This window comes from Thunnus thynnus, chromosome 16 (genome assembly GCF_963924715.1).
Source record: "Thunnus thynnus chromosome 16, fThuThy2.1, whole genome shotgun sequence".
NCBI classification, from domain to species: domain Eukaryota; kingdom Metazoa; phylum Chordata; class Actinopteri; order Scombriformes; family Scombridae; genus Thunnus; species Thunnus thynnus.
Genome location: NC_089532.1, coordinates 10,046,506 through 10,061,307, shown reverse-complemented (window position 1 = coordinate 10,061,307; position 14,802 = coordinate 10,046,506). Strand labels below are relative to the sequence as shown.

The window sequence follows — 14,802 nt, the reverse complement described above, 5'->3', positions numbered from 1 at the left end:
ATTTTTCAAAATGTTCCTTTCAGAGAAGAAACAAGATGAGTGTAGAGAGAGTTTGTGAAGTAGGAAGAAGAATCAAAGCAAAGGTGGAGAGATGCAGAGGAAAGAGAAATTAGGTGGAAAAAGAGAGGAAAAGTGGTAGAAATTGAGGGTGATGAGAAAGATGGAGGAAGAGGAACATTACTTCTGGAGGTATGATTTAGGCAGACATACAGCAGTGTAGTTGGAGAGAAAGCAGCTATAAGCACATGGTCGGATAGTCCCAGCAGGTGAATGTCGGGGGGCTGGTTTTACAGGGGGAAACACTGGTTTTCAGCATGGAGCCTCGCCTGGTGTTAAAGATGCCCTCTGACGCACACAGCTTTTAGAATGAGAAAGTTGGCATTTAAAATGGAGGAAGAGAAGATGTGCTTTAAAGATGAGGAGGATGAGGTGAAGGCTGGATTTTAGTCATGCGAATGCTGCCCCTCCCTGTTTTCCACTTGGCATCATCCAAGGTAAGACCGAACTCAGTGACCCCGGTAACTTTCACACTGATAATCACCTTTTTTTTTTTTACAAAACAATTTGGCAACCAAGTTTGTGCTAAAAAAATGTTTGGGTCATGTATTTATGAACAACAGGGTTATTTTCTCCTTGTCAGACTGCACAATAGCGACACGAGATTCGTGGCTCGAATTTGTATGCATGTGTTACGCGTACACTCACAGAACGCGCGCGTGTGCTGGTGCAATAATGAAAACCGGTTTTTCATCTTCATCCAAAAAAAATCCCCAGTAGATTTTCAAACAGTAGGAGTGGAGAGTCAAACAAAAGAAAGAGCGAGTGAATCATTTGCATTGTAATCCATCGGACAAGGCAGGGAGAAATCATCTAATTCCAAGCCAGCTATGGACGCCCCGCTACCTTGGTTTGATCCAGAATGGGGGCACTATAAACAAACCCCTCATTTTACACTATGCTAATGGGACATAATAAGGCAGAACCAACAGATGTTGCAGTGCTCTCATCATTTTGTCACTACTTAATTCTGCTTGGTTCTGAGGCTGCCTAATAAACTCATCCCTCTGATTCCTATATGACTCTCCAAGGTGTCCATTTGTATGCGACCTTCTGGTTGAGCGGATGTGTAATTTTGTCTGAACTGCAATTTTCCCTTTGACCTACAGAATAATCCTCACCTCCAGTCTAATCCTGAGCTAATTCTAAGCAAGACTCTGAGGGCTTTACATTAGAAAACTGGCCACTAATCTGATATGCCTCCAGACAGAGAGGGCGAGAGGAGGCGATGATGACGAAGGTGATGATATTGATCATTCTGATATGATGACGGCGATACTGATGGCACTAGTGATGATGAACACATGGACGAGGGTGACAGCAGAGGTGTTGATGATATAATCTGTCATCATTGTCCAGTCCTGGCTGGAAATTTGTCCTCAGTCTCAGCTCAGACACACAGTAAACACACAAATTAAAAACTACACACATAATAAAGCATTACAGATTCAGAACAGGTAGAGATCCATTGAATACAGTGCAGTTGTAATAGTTAATTTGGTCTTGAGGATGCTGACAGCCTCAGGGACAAAAGACCTTTTATAAAGGTTGCTTTGGGCCATTTGCATTTTAAAGCACCAGACTGAGGAGATGATCTTGAACTCATGTAGGGGCAACTGTCTTCAGAGCCTCTAGGCACCTGAACTGTACTCTTGTCTGTCTGTCTGTCTGTCTGTCTGTTCGTTTCTCCCTCCAGATTAATTAAAAATGCTTCTTTGATGAATCACTGCTTTGAGGAGTTAAGTTTACAAACCAGCTCTCTCCAACAGGCTGATCTATCGTTCTCAAACTGAACCAAAGCAACCTAACTGGAGAAAAAAAAAAATCTATTTGCCATTTATTTCAAATCAGTGTTGATCATGACAATAATGCTAATGACTTCTGTGAAGATTCTCAGTCATCCAAGTCATGGTTATCCAAGGAGGGTTGAATGGAGGGCAGCTGTAGATCTACAACCAAGTCCAGTCGATTCAACCTTCCTTGGATAATGCTAATGATGTTTATGAAGATGATGAAAGGATAATGAAAACAGCGGGGAACATAACGATAGTGATTATAATTTTGATGAGGAAAATGAGGGTGGTGAGTGTGATGGTGATAGGGACAATCACAGACACGTTTAATGTTTTCATTTGATGTTGATTATGTTAATGGAAATGATGATGATGTAATGATGATGACAGTCACAGTGGTGATCGGGAGGATGAGGGAAGAGAATATAGACAATAAACACAGAAAAAGAGTAAATAGAGCACGATAAAAAAATAACAGGCATCACAAATCATCAGCAATATTAGTGCAAAAAGGGGTGTTTTAGTGCTTTTTGTTCATTATATTGATTGCATATGTCTTTTTGTTTACAAGGGGTGTTCTATAGCACCAGAGGGTATAAATTAAAATGATTTAAAAAAAATTGTAAATTTGACTCCCATGTCATGATGATGATGATGATGATGATGATGATGATGATGATGATGATGATGATGATGGTGGTGGTGGTGGTGGTGGTGAGAAGGAAATGTGAAAATGACAAAAATGATGAATGTGATTATTATGGGATGACAATAATGATGTTGATAGTAACACAAATGATGACAAATTGGTGCTAATAGAAATTACGTTGATGATCACTGGTGTAGTGATGATGATGAGGAAGAGGAAGAACGGTAAAGTGAGAAAGGTAGTGATGAAAATAAAAAGAAATTTTGGAGGCGATGATGTCTGTGTTGACAGCAGCAACGATGAGGATGATGTTGAGGCTCATAGGGATAAACTGATTATCATCATGATCGCACTGGTATGATGAAGATAACGATGATGACAGAGGTATGATGAGGTGGGTGAAGTTGAAACGATCACCTTCATCATCATTGTGTGATGGTGGCGGTGACGATGATGGCAATATTTTTGAAATAATAGTAAGGAAACTGATTTTCATGGTATGATAGTGGTGGTGATATGTTGCTGCTAAATGATTACACTGATGATGATGATGAAGATGTTGTTGACAGGTACAATAATGACACTGATGCTAATATAGATGATTTTTATGATTATGATTGCAGTGGTATGATGATGATGTTAAAGACAGTATGATTAGAGAATGATGAAAAAACCATGATGAGTCACCCTCTCTATCAAAAATTTTTAGACGCCCACCCACCAACTCCCCCGTAACTCCCCCCCCCCCTCTCTCTCTCTCTCTATCAAGGAGGTTTTTGAGAATCAGAGCACTCCATTAAGATTCTTCATCTCTCCCTTCTGTTTCCTTTCTATAGAAAATAAAGAAGGAGAGAGGAGATGTGAGAACATTATTAGATTTTTTTTTTGGCAGCTCTGTCTTTTCTTCGAATGGAAATAGAAAGTGAGGAGATTCTCCGCTGATTGCTCCATTCTTTGAGGTGTCACCCCTAACTCACTCACACAGCTGCAGAGAGGTGTTGTGTCACAAAAGACTGGATTTGTTCATTTCTTCCTTTGTGTCCATCGTTTTTAATATTTTGGGTGCATGTATGTGTGTGTGACTGCAAGCACCTGCCTGCAATAACGTGTGTGTGGATATGTGTGCACCTTTCTTTGCCTGTTTTATGTGGGTGTTTAGGTGTGGTTCAGGAGTGTGTAAGTGTGTTGGCTTCAGAGGAAAAAAAAAAAAAAAAAAAAAGATCTTTACACCGGTTTGTGAAGAGCCCAATCAAAGGCTGGCAAATTTTCCTCGCCTCTTGTGTAGTTCCGAGGCGACTGCTGGGCTCCTCTTTTCTCAGCTTCCCCCCTTTTTTTTTTGCTCCCTCCTCCTCTCCCACCTCCTCTCATCCCTGATTACTGAAGGGGCTGCAGGAGGGCTCTGTTCTTCACCGGGCTTTTGTGTTGACATTCTTCATAGCTGTTGCACTAGAAGAGCGCGCTTCCTTACAGGAGGTATCAGCTTCTGAACAAACAGAGCCGCTGCAGAAACTTCGACTGTCTGCATTTCTTATTTCCCACTGTGGATGTATAAACACATGTGGGTGATGAGAAGCTCACAGTGGCACCAATCATCCAAAGCCTGAGGTGAAGCCAGACACACGGGGGGGAAGGAAGGAAGAGATAGTAATGGATATATTTTTAGTTTATGCATAGTGGTGAATTATATTTGCCTAACAAGGAATATGGCTCTGGGGAGCTTCCACATTTTTTTGTTTTGGTTTGGGTTTTTTTGTTTTTGAGATAAGGATGTGTTACGAAATAGGAGGGGAAAAGAATTGGTCCAAATAAAATTTTTAAAAAAGCTGTCAACCATATATCTTTGAGATTAGCATCCAAAGCAATTACTATGTGATTTGTGAACAAAATGAGTAAAAAAAAAATGTTTTAGACCAATCCAAAAATGTGAAAAGGAGAAAAAAAAAAGGGATGATATGACACAGGACTTTCGGAAGAGATGGAGGTAAAAGAGAGAAATAGTGAGACGAGGATGGAGGGAAGAGTGTGAGAGACGGAGAGAAACAGAGAAAATTGACAGGAGGCGTGTATTGCTGTCTCTGGGTGCAGTGAGGAGTATAGGCTGTGGCATCCACTAGTGGTGCTGCATACTCTCTGTTTGATCAAACACACTTCAAACACCCTCGCTGACTTCCGTTTGCAGAAGAGTTGGGAGACGCGCCCCTACGCGTGCGCATTTGTGTGTGTGTGTGTGCGTGCGCGCGCTCGTGACTGCGTGTTTGCTGAGAAAAGCGTTATTGATGTTTTGTTTATCTAAAATGGGTCAACCCCCAAACAAAAGAAGCACAGTGTCTGCGGTGTCGACTGCTGTAAACTGCGGCTTCCTCGCGGCTCCCAAATCGGTGAATAATGTTGATGAATGACCCTGTGTGTGTGTGTGTATTATTTGTCCAACTGTGTGTGTGTGTGTGTGTGTGTGTGGTTGAGCCGGTGTGAGCTTGTGTATGTGCCGCTACTTCCTCTATTATCACTCCCCTGCCACTCTTTTCACCTCTATTAAGTTGTTCGCCATTAATCGCTCTCTACATCTACTTCATTTCATGTCTTCATTCTCTCCGTTTGCCCTCATTGTGGATCTCCTCCGCATTTCTGCGTCTTAAAGAGCCGCGACTCCAGAGAGCTCATTAAAGCCATTAGCGGAGAGAGAAGTCACAGAATAGTTAGATTCTCTCTCTGTTGTCTGCTTGCATATCTCTAACAGCTCCGCACAGAAAAACCAACCTTTGACTCATCCGGTTATATATGCTTGCCCTTCAACCTCCTATAGGTCGCCTCCTCATGCATGTTACATTATGTGCATACTGTGGCTCTTCCTCTAAGACTACTTTAATTTTTCTCCATTAAAATCACTCTAACACAGTCATCCTGTCACATGAAAGTTTGATTAAGAACATTATTGAAGATTAGATTGATGAATTATTGATCAGTAAGGTGGGAAGTCTGTGGGGAGTAGATTAGACACGGGTGAAGACTTGTGTGGGTAATACATGTATGTGGACTGTATATGTATGTGCTTTTGAGTTTGTGATCAAGAGCGAACTGTGTGTGTGTGTGTGTGTGTGTGATGAGAAACGGACACACTGAACATGCTCATGGGCATGGCGCTATGTGATAACTCAGCCCGGAGCTGATGGTAAATCAGTAATGATTCTGTTTAAAAAGATCATTTAGAATGCTCTCTGATGTTACAAAAGACACTTCAACCTCGCATCAACACGTCAACAGCTCTGTGTAGGCAAAATCAAAGTGCTGACCCTTTTTATTCATCCACTGAACTAAACAATAGTGTTTAGGGGCGTGAGAGGTCCCGGGTTCATATTTCAGATGAGTCTCCAATATTTGACAAGAACATTTATAAAGGACATCAAACAAAGAGGTTTATTTACAAAAATGCTAACAGAACACACTCAATGTAGCTGTGTAATGGTCAGTCGGTTTAGTCAACTGTGGGTGGAGGTGTGAATAATGTTGTCTTGAATAAGTGTTAAATGATGTGGAAATAAAGTGACACACAGGCAGAGAGAGAGAGAGAGAGAGAGAGAGTGAAATCTAGGGCTGGCAAATCCTAAATGCATCTGTGACTCAATCTGTGCACTCGGTTGCACTAATTCTGCCCACCAGGACCTACAAAGGCAAAACACCTGTCCTGGTAGAGCCAAAGGGCCTCCCAGAATGTAGAAAAACATGGGTGTAGTGCCTAACATGTCACACATACTGCAGGTGACTGGTGGGAGTTTTCAAAGCCAGGAGCTTATTATGCTTAATGCAGTGTCCCAGTCACGAAGGCGCGAAGGCTCCGAAAGTTGTCGCAGCGCTTGGTTGTGCACCTCTGAATTTTTGTGACTTGTAACTAAGTCACAATTGGATTATATTACCATCATATTTATGAGAATATATGTAAAATATCAACTACAAAGACCAAATATATGAGACAGTCTTGTCAGTTGTGCAGGAATAAATTACATTTTGATACCTAACATCCTTGTAATATTCTTAAAGGAATGATAATCTAAACAATAATAATCAAGTTCATCACATAAGAGAAAGCAAATAGCAACTGAAAATATAATGTTCTGTGTGCAATATATATTCGTACTGATGTCAATTTCAGTTAATTTTGCTTTCGACAGACTGACACCCATTAACCGATAACTAACCGGTTCATTTTTAAGAAAAGTTGTGATGTAGCTTTCATTGCGGAAGCTGTCCAGCAGTCTGTGGTCAGAGCTAACGTTAGCTTGACTTTTAGCTCATCCTTCTTCTCCTCAAAGTGTTTTTCATTGCGTTAAGTCATTGTAGCTCTCGATACCATAACACCCCCCCCCCTTTCCAACAGCTGAATATCACTTATAACATCATAGTATGGTTACATTCTCACACTCTCTCCTACCAGAAATATTTTCCCCGGCAGTTAGCATTCATAAGACTGCCTGTTGTCTTTTTGAGCTCCTTATCATCTGTGACAGTGGTATCTGGCAGCTTAACATATTCTGTTTCTACAGTACAGATGTCGCTTTGGACTCGTTTTCACTCGTCATGAGTTTAATTCCACCATGACAGAAAAACACGTAACATGAGCCTTCAGACACTCTTGCAAGTTCAACTGCACTAACGAAACACTTCTAGTGCCGACTGTCTCTAACACACTCACTATAAACATACTTTAAGACGCTCGCCAGCCTAGCAACATTAATGCTACAAACAACCCATAATGCAACACTAGAAGTTGGTCTTACATTAGTACTTTACCCATTCAAAAAGAGTATCTGATGTTGTGAGCACGTAACTGACTAGCCGTTAGCGGAGTGTGTATGCAAATTAGCCTATAAACCGACATGCGTAACTGGTCAAAAATATTCTCAGTGGTTAACCAACTAACGATTAACTGTTTGACATCTCTAGTACTGAGAACTGTTTTAAGGGTTTTCCAAATCCCTTCAATACAGTCAGAGTTTTAAAGCCAGTACATTGTCAGTATTGGCTTCAGCAATCAGCTTTGTAATGGGTACACATACAGTAACCATGCCTGAATAGTTTGCTTGTCCAGACAGATATCTACTACTTCGAAAGATTTGAAAAATGAGCAACATCAACAGTGTTATACATGAAACTCCTCAGTCTGACTGCCTGTTCTATGTTTAACTGCCTCTAAGGTTATAGCACTTATTTTCCTTTTCTCTGCAGAAACTTTTGTTCTGTTGTAATTATTTCAATTATTTCGCTGTAACGCTAATGACCTGGAGCACAGAAAAATATCAATTTTAGAGCTAAGCTGTGATTTTCATCATGTTTCACTCCACTGGGTGAAACTCACTTGATAGGTTACTTGATTGGTCAACGGTGGGCGGCATGAGAGGCTCTGATCGCCTGTATGACCCATTAACACCTGGCGATAAAATGGTCCTTGGGTAATCAGGTAGCAATGGATTTGCATTTATCCTCATGTGTAAATTAATTTAATGTGTCAGCAGTGAAAAGGCAAATTATACTCTTTTATTATTGTTTTCCTATTGCACTGCACTTTTGCACAGTTTTTGGACTGCTGACAAGGATAGTTTATATACCACATAAATAAAAGAAAAAAACATTTTATTTCAGCACCAGACACATTGTCAATTTTATTTTTTTAGAAAAAGTGCAAGGGTTTTTTTTTTTTTTACCGTGACAGGATTATAAATCCAAAGACACTGCTGTTCACCTCATACCTGTGAGGAGGAAACAAATAGGCCTTGAGTGTCAGTTACAGGTCTCTTATTTAGAAGCCCCCTTTGTCGCCGAGCCCTAAATACACTCTTACTAAAGCATCTGTGGAGCTACTTAGCAGACAACTCTGAGTCAGTAATGAGGAAGGTGGTTTCACTCTCAGCAGATCATCTCCTTTTTTCTCAAACGTAGCCTCCTGTTTGTCGACGGCCTTGTTGTGTCTCGCTGTGTCTCTCGGCTTTGACACCAACTGCCACCGTCTGCATCCCTATTATTTGCCCATGGAGAAGTCTGAAATCTCGCATCCTGAGCACAATAAGAACTCATATGCCTACCAGGAAAGTTCTGGCATAATCTAATTCAAATAGCTCTGGGCAACTGTTGCAGATCAAATCCTTGCCAGGTAGGTCTTGCTTTCTGGGCGCGCACCCTTAGGCCACGCTCGTGGGCGAGTTTTAAGTTGCTTCAGATGACAGATGCGATGAGAGGGAAGAACATACACATGGAAAGTTACTGTATTTGCTGTTACTTTTTATTGACATGAGCCAGGTGTGGAGGAAGCAGTGATTTTTTGTACCTACTACATGTGTACTGTATGCTTGTCTGTTTTGATGATGTGCATTATCAGGCCTTTTTCTTCAGGGTTCCTTTTCATCTGCGATACTCAACCTCCATTTTTTTTTTTATTCTGTAACGAGGACTGCTTTTCCACTGCCATTGATCACTGTTTTTCCTGTGATTACCTCTTCACTTCAGAGCACATTCAGTCTCTCAAAACACTTCCATCCGCAATAATAGCACTCTCATTCCATGTGAAAATAAAGAAATTATTCAAATGTGAATGTTTTTTTTGTTTTTTATGTGTACATGGATGAATGAGAGTTTGCAGACGGAGCATTAGATCTGCTAGGAGCACTCGATATACCCATGACGACTGTATTATAGCTTCTTATTTATAAATCAAACTAAATTTCCTGCAGAATTCACCCTCTCTTCACCTTGGAGCTTGACCATACAGATGCAGTGCAGAGAGCAGCTGCATTAGCATCTAGAAAATGTGTAATTCTTAGTCTTAGAATGGTTGTACAACAGCAGGGTCCATGTCCTTAAACCCAAGCAATAAGATTTACAAAGGCTTTCAAAATAACAACAAACAAAAACACCAAAGACTACATAGTGCGAACCTCTTAACTTCTGTTTTGGTCATCTTCCCTGCTGTGTCACTGATTTATTAATCTCTTTGCTAAATTCCCATGAAACAAGTTTAAGCTTTATCGTTTAGTTTTAAAGGTCGCTGGGTTTTTTTTTTTTCCCTGTGGTGAGATGTGGTGGTGATAGCAGCCATAAAAATGAGAGGAAAATAATTTTTAAAACTGCAACAACAAAAAAACAAGCAAGGACATGACTAAATTTGATGTCAGAAGCTGAAATTGAACAAATCACCTCATGGAACAAAATGTCAGACTAACACAGCAGATTGAAATAAAACTGCCATGAAGAGAATTACTCAGTGGGAAATTCGAATATGCTAAATTTGAGGTAATATTTAGTAAAACTTGCTTTAAAATGCATGATGCCTTTGTGGAAGCATACACGTCTGTCTTCCATATTCTACTTTATGTAGGAAGTGAATTTCAAGGCCCTGATGAAACATTGATGTGAGAAGAGAGAATAACCAATTTGGTCAACTGAGATTAAAAAAAAAAAAAGCTGATAAAAGCCAGTTTCCTCTCTCAAAACAAGCCAATGAGACAAACATGAACTGAATGAAATCAAAAGACAAAGACAACTGAATTAGAAAACACGAATCTAAACTGTAGAAAAAAAAACCCCACAGTAACTGCCAGCAAAAAACTGGACAGCTCTCAATCTGAAAATATGTGAATTTATTTTTATTCCCAAGAAGCTGACTCTTCAAAGATGTGAGGAATTTCTCTTGACAGCAGTGACAGGCAAGAAGTCCTCCTTGCATTTTCACTACTGTTGATTTGGTTGCCATCTCCAGAAAAAAAAGTACAGGTTTCTTTTTTATATCCCTGCAGCACTTCAAGCTTCAAACTGTTTTTTTTTTTTTTTTTCTCCACCAAACGGACAAATCTGTACCAAGGTTGGTGCTTTCAGGAAAAAAAAAAATCTGCCCAAATAAGTTGTGTGTGTGTGTGTGTGTGTGTGTGTGTCTGTGTGCATGCATGCATGTGTGCATTTCCCTCTACTGCATCCCCATCTGCAGTGGAAAGAACTCTTTGAACTGTGAACCAATGAGCAGCACAGTAGCAGAAAGATGTAGCTAGGAGCGATTCCTACATCCAGCTGTGGACCTGTGCATAACACACACATGAAACACACACTTAGTACACACCCAAAACAAACACAACTGTCTGTCTTAAGGCCATACTGTAGAAGTGATAGACGATTTGTGGATGCAACCTCCTTCTCATCCACCCTCCCCCCCCCCCCCCTGTTCTCCTCCTCATCACAAGATAACATGCTATGTATCAAGAACATGTTACCATTGCTGCCACTTCTTTTTCTCTCTCCCTCCATCTCTCTTTTTCTCCCTCCATCTCTCCTTTTTTTTTCTATCTAATGCATAGAGACAGGGTGGATGTATAATTCATACCCCCTCTGCCAGCCATGCTCCTCTTGGTGTATGTGTGTGTGTGTGTGTGTGTGTGTGTGTGTGTGCTGCCACCATTACTCGTCAGGCCGAAGAGACAGACCTCACCCAAAGAAGCAAAGCGGAAAGAACAGGTCATCTGAGTACGTGTGTGTGTGTTCATGTGCACATATGTGTTTACATCTATGTCTTTAAATTTATATAAATCATGTATAGGCGTGGGAACGCTCGCTTGCTGACTTTTATATATGTTTCATTACGTGACTCAGGGTTAAAGGAAGTGACCATGGGCAAAGTGTTTGACATCTGTTTTCCTTCGGCGTATTTATTGGTTTTGGGATTCGTATTTATCTCCACACGGCGTGCGCTCCCGAGCTGCTTATGAAACTGTAAAAGCAGGCCAGCGTTTGCTCTCTGAAGGCAGACATGCTTCTCTGAGCTCGAGTTTTTCTGAAATAGAATTTGGGAGGGCAAGACCCACCTCTCTTCTCCACTCAACCATACACTTACTCATTCCCTCTGGGGAGGAGAGAGGGAGAGAGAACGAGGTACAGAAGTGGGAGGAAAGAGAGAGTGAGAGAGAGAGAGAGAGAGGAGGGCTGGAAGAGGGGCGTAAAGTGCAAAGGAGGGATGAGGGAAAAAAAGGGAAATGGCCGGAGAAAGAGAGAGGCAAAGAGGAAGGCGAGAAAAAATAAATGGTGGTTGGGAAAGGGTGACTGCTGTACAGTGGTGGATAGTAACTTATGAGTTACCTTCATTTACTCAAGTACAGTATTTAATATCATTTTGAGGTAGTTATACTTGAGTATTTTAATTTTATGCACTTAATACTTAATTAATTATTATTAATTTGACTGTTATAGTAACTAGTTACTAAGCAGATTAAAGGATAAGTCTTTAAACAGTCCATATTTTTGTCATTAAGAGACCAAAACCAACAATGAATCTACCCTAATAAGTATTGTCTGTGTAGCCAAAGCCTGATCTAGCTTATTCCTCTAAACCGTACACCTCTCATTTTTGTCCAAAACAACTATTAAAAACATGTAAATGAGCCACACTGTTGCATCGGGTGACATGTCTGAGGATGGAAGTTGTAGTCGAGTCAGTCCCACATACACCATCCTGCTGCCGTACTGTAAATACTCACCAGAGCACTAAATGTGTCTCAGTCCATGGCAGATGGCAGAAAATAGTGCACTATCTACTCTACTTTGAGTAACATTTGCTAAGACATGACAGTACCCAGCTGTTTCAGGCAGTTAGTTAGCCTTTTTTTTTTTTAAACGAAACTATATTTTTGACCGGTTTTTAAAGATTTATATCTTCTGTAGGAACAAAAGGGGCTTGGGGCTGAGTGCCACAGATAGGTTTGGGAAGCTGGAAAGTATTGAACACGTTGGTTTTGGTGTTTGAATGCCATTAGTTGGAAGAATACATTAATATATATAGTAATATATACATTATCCTTTCAGATTCTGCATGCAAAAAACACTTGTTGAGAGCCTATGATGCATTATTACATGAATTTGTTAAGTTAATTATAAATTTACTCCACTTTGACCGGCCACAATATGAACATGCTGCTTACATGTTAATATATGTTACAGGTTTTACATTTTAATGATCAGAAATGATAATCCAATAATAGATACTGTATAACAGTTTAAAAGTGACCATTCTGCAAAATGGGCACTTTAGATACTTATACATTTAGCTGAAAATCAGTAAAAAAGTATTGGAGTTTTATTACATAGTGGTATTTTTACTAGTATTTCTTCCACCACTGCTCATGCAGATACAGAAAGAGAGGGAAAAAATGGAGAGTGGAGGAGAGAGAACACAGGGGAGCTATAGGTGCAGAGAGCAAAGTAATGGAGGGGACATGTAGAGCAACGAAAAAAAAAGATGGAGATGGAAAAGAGAAGAGCTATAAGCCACCGAAAGCATGTCGCGAAAACAAGATAAGAGCAGGAGAGAGTGAGGCTGAAAGCGCAAGAATACATGTACCAGTGAGGTGAAAAAAAAAAGAAGCAAAAGAGCAAAAGGGAAGCGGTACAGGCACAAGCCAAGAAGAGAACATGTAGAGACAAAAAGAGAATGAGAGAGAGGATGAGGAAGGGATAGAGAGGGAGAATCAACTCTTTTCCCTCTAATGGGTGAGTGAGCATTGGGAACAGTCAGCTGAGTCCATGTCAAGAGGAAAAGAACCTAAACGAGATCGGAGCTTTACATGCACAGTTTAGTCCGCCACCACACCACTGTAGACATCCGTGCACTAATGGACAGCAAGCAGAGCGGCGATGAAAGATAGAGGAGGTAGAAAAGAGACTTGGGGAGATGTTTCAATTTAAAAGAAAAAAAAAAAAAAAAAGCACCTTCATGCTCTTTACTGTATGTTTTAGTGTAAGCTGGTTTTCGTGATGGAGATGGCTGGCTCGCTATCTGATAAATTGCAAACAGAGAAGGAAGGAAGAAATACACATTGGAGATGCTTTGATTAAAAAAAGTCTCAAAACTCATTTAGGGTAACTTACTGCTGCCGCTGTAGCTTTGTTTAATAGATGGCAGGCAGGGAGGAGAGGAGAGGAGAGGGGAAAGTTACATCAAAGTAATGTTGGTGATAGAAATGCATTAGATATAAGCACTGCCCTGATATTCTGAATTTCAAAGCTCCAGCATGTTTGCTTCCTATCCTGGGATCTTGGTGTTTTTATTACTTTGAGGGTGTTTTTTTTCGCCAAAGAGACCGAGTGACCGTGGCTGATTCTATTCAATAAAGCAAATGACACGAGCTGTACGAGCGCCTAGTTTTTTCTATTTATTGGACAGAAAAGCGAGGAGAGACAGAAGTGGGAGGAAGTGTCTCCAAGCTAATTTAGTGTTTTCACTGGCTGTGACTTGTTAGTACTCAATTCAATGGACAGGAGGCAGAGGAGGACAGGGGTGGAGCAGCGATTTTAAAAGCGTGGGGGTTCTAGGGGTGAGACATGAGCACCGCAACCCCTGCCTTCGCAATGACTAGACTTTTTAGTGTCTGTTAAAAAAAACAAACAAACATGCTTTTCACAAAAATATATATATAAGACTTTAATTTTCTTTTTTCTTATTTATCTTTGATACACAACAAGATGAAAATTGAGCTACATTGTCCAAGTCGAACCTACCCATTACTCACAACCAGTGTCAGTGGGTGAAATTGGCAAAAACACGGCAGCTTTCACATTACAAAAACAGTTCTCTACTCAAAACCACTGTTAGAAATAACAAACATTGTCCTTATTACCTCGTATTGTTGCCCCTTAAAACCCAATTATGAAGGAAAATGTCTGAATATGAACGTGCCCCTTGTATTTTTTAGTAAGCAAAGGCAAAAATTGCCCAAATTGTCTACATCTGCTCAAAACATCCAAAGGTACTCTTTCTATTGTCTTTACAAGAAACAAATTCTTTGGCAATTGCCTTCCTGTCCAACATGTCAAGCTTTTTCCTTGTGAATATGGCACACAGCCACACTGTTCAGGCGTGTTTGTGTCATAGTGCTCTGGAGCCATGTCTTCAGCCTCTAGAGCCCACTGAACCCTCTCTGCACCTCAGCTGATGACACTAGGACAACAATAAGCAATTTCGCAAGTGTTTCAACTTGATCAGAGAGGCCACAGACTTTCGGATACATCCCCTGAAGAACACCAACAATGTCACTGCTGGACTGGAAATTATACTTGGTTCTGAACATTGCTAGTTGTGTCTTCAGTAGGGCTGAAGACACTACTAGCACAACTAATTTCAACACTTTCAAAATGTAATGATATCAATTGGTATCACTTCAAGGGTACTGGTATTGGTAATGGTATCATCATTTTTTTGAACGATACTCAGTCCTAGTCTTCAGGCATTTTGAACTTTTTCATAACATCATGTACCTCTCCAGTTAAGAGGACTTGCTC

At 40.5% G+C, this 14,802-nt stretch overlaps 1 protein-coding gene across 1 annotated transcript in view; it reads left to right on the top strand.

The window, feature by feature from the left end:
- The window catches only part of efna2a (ephrin-A2a), a 79,452-nt gene that overhangs the window by 10,238 nt on the left and 54,412 nt on the right, over positions 1-14,802 (top strand). The gene's annotated exons all lie outside the window — the stretch shown is intronic.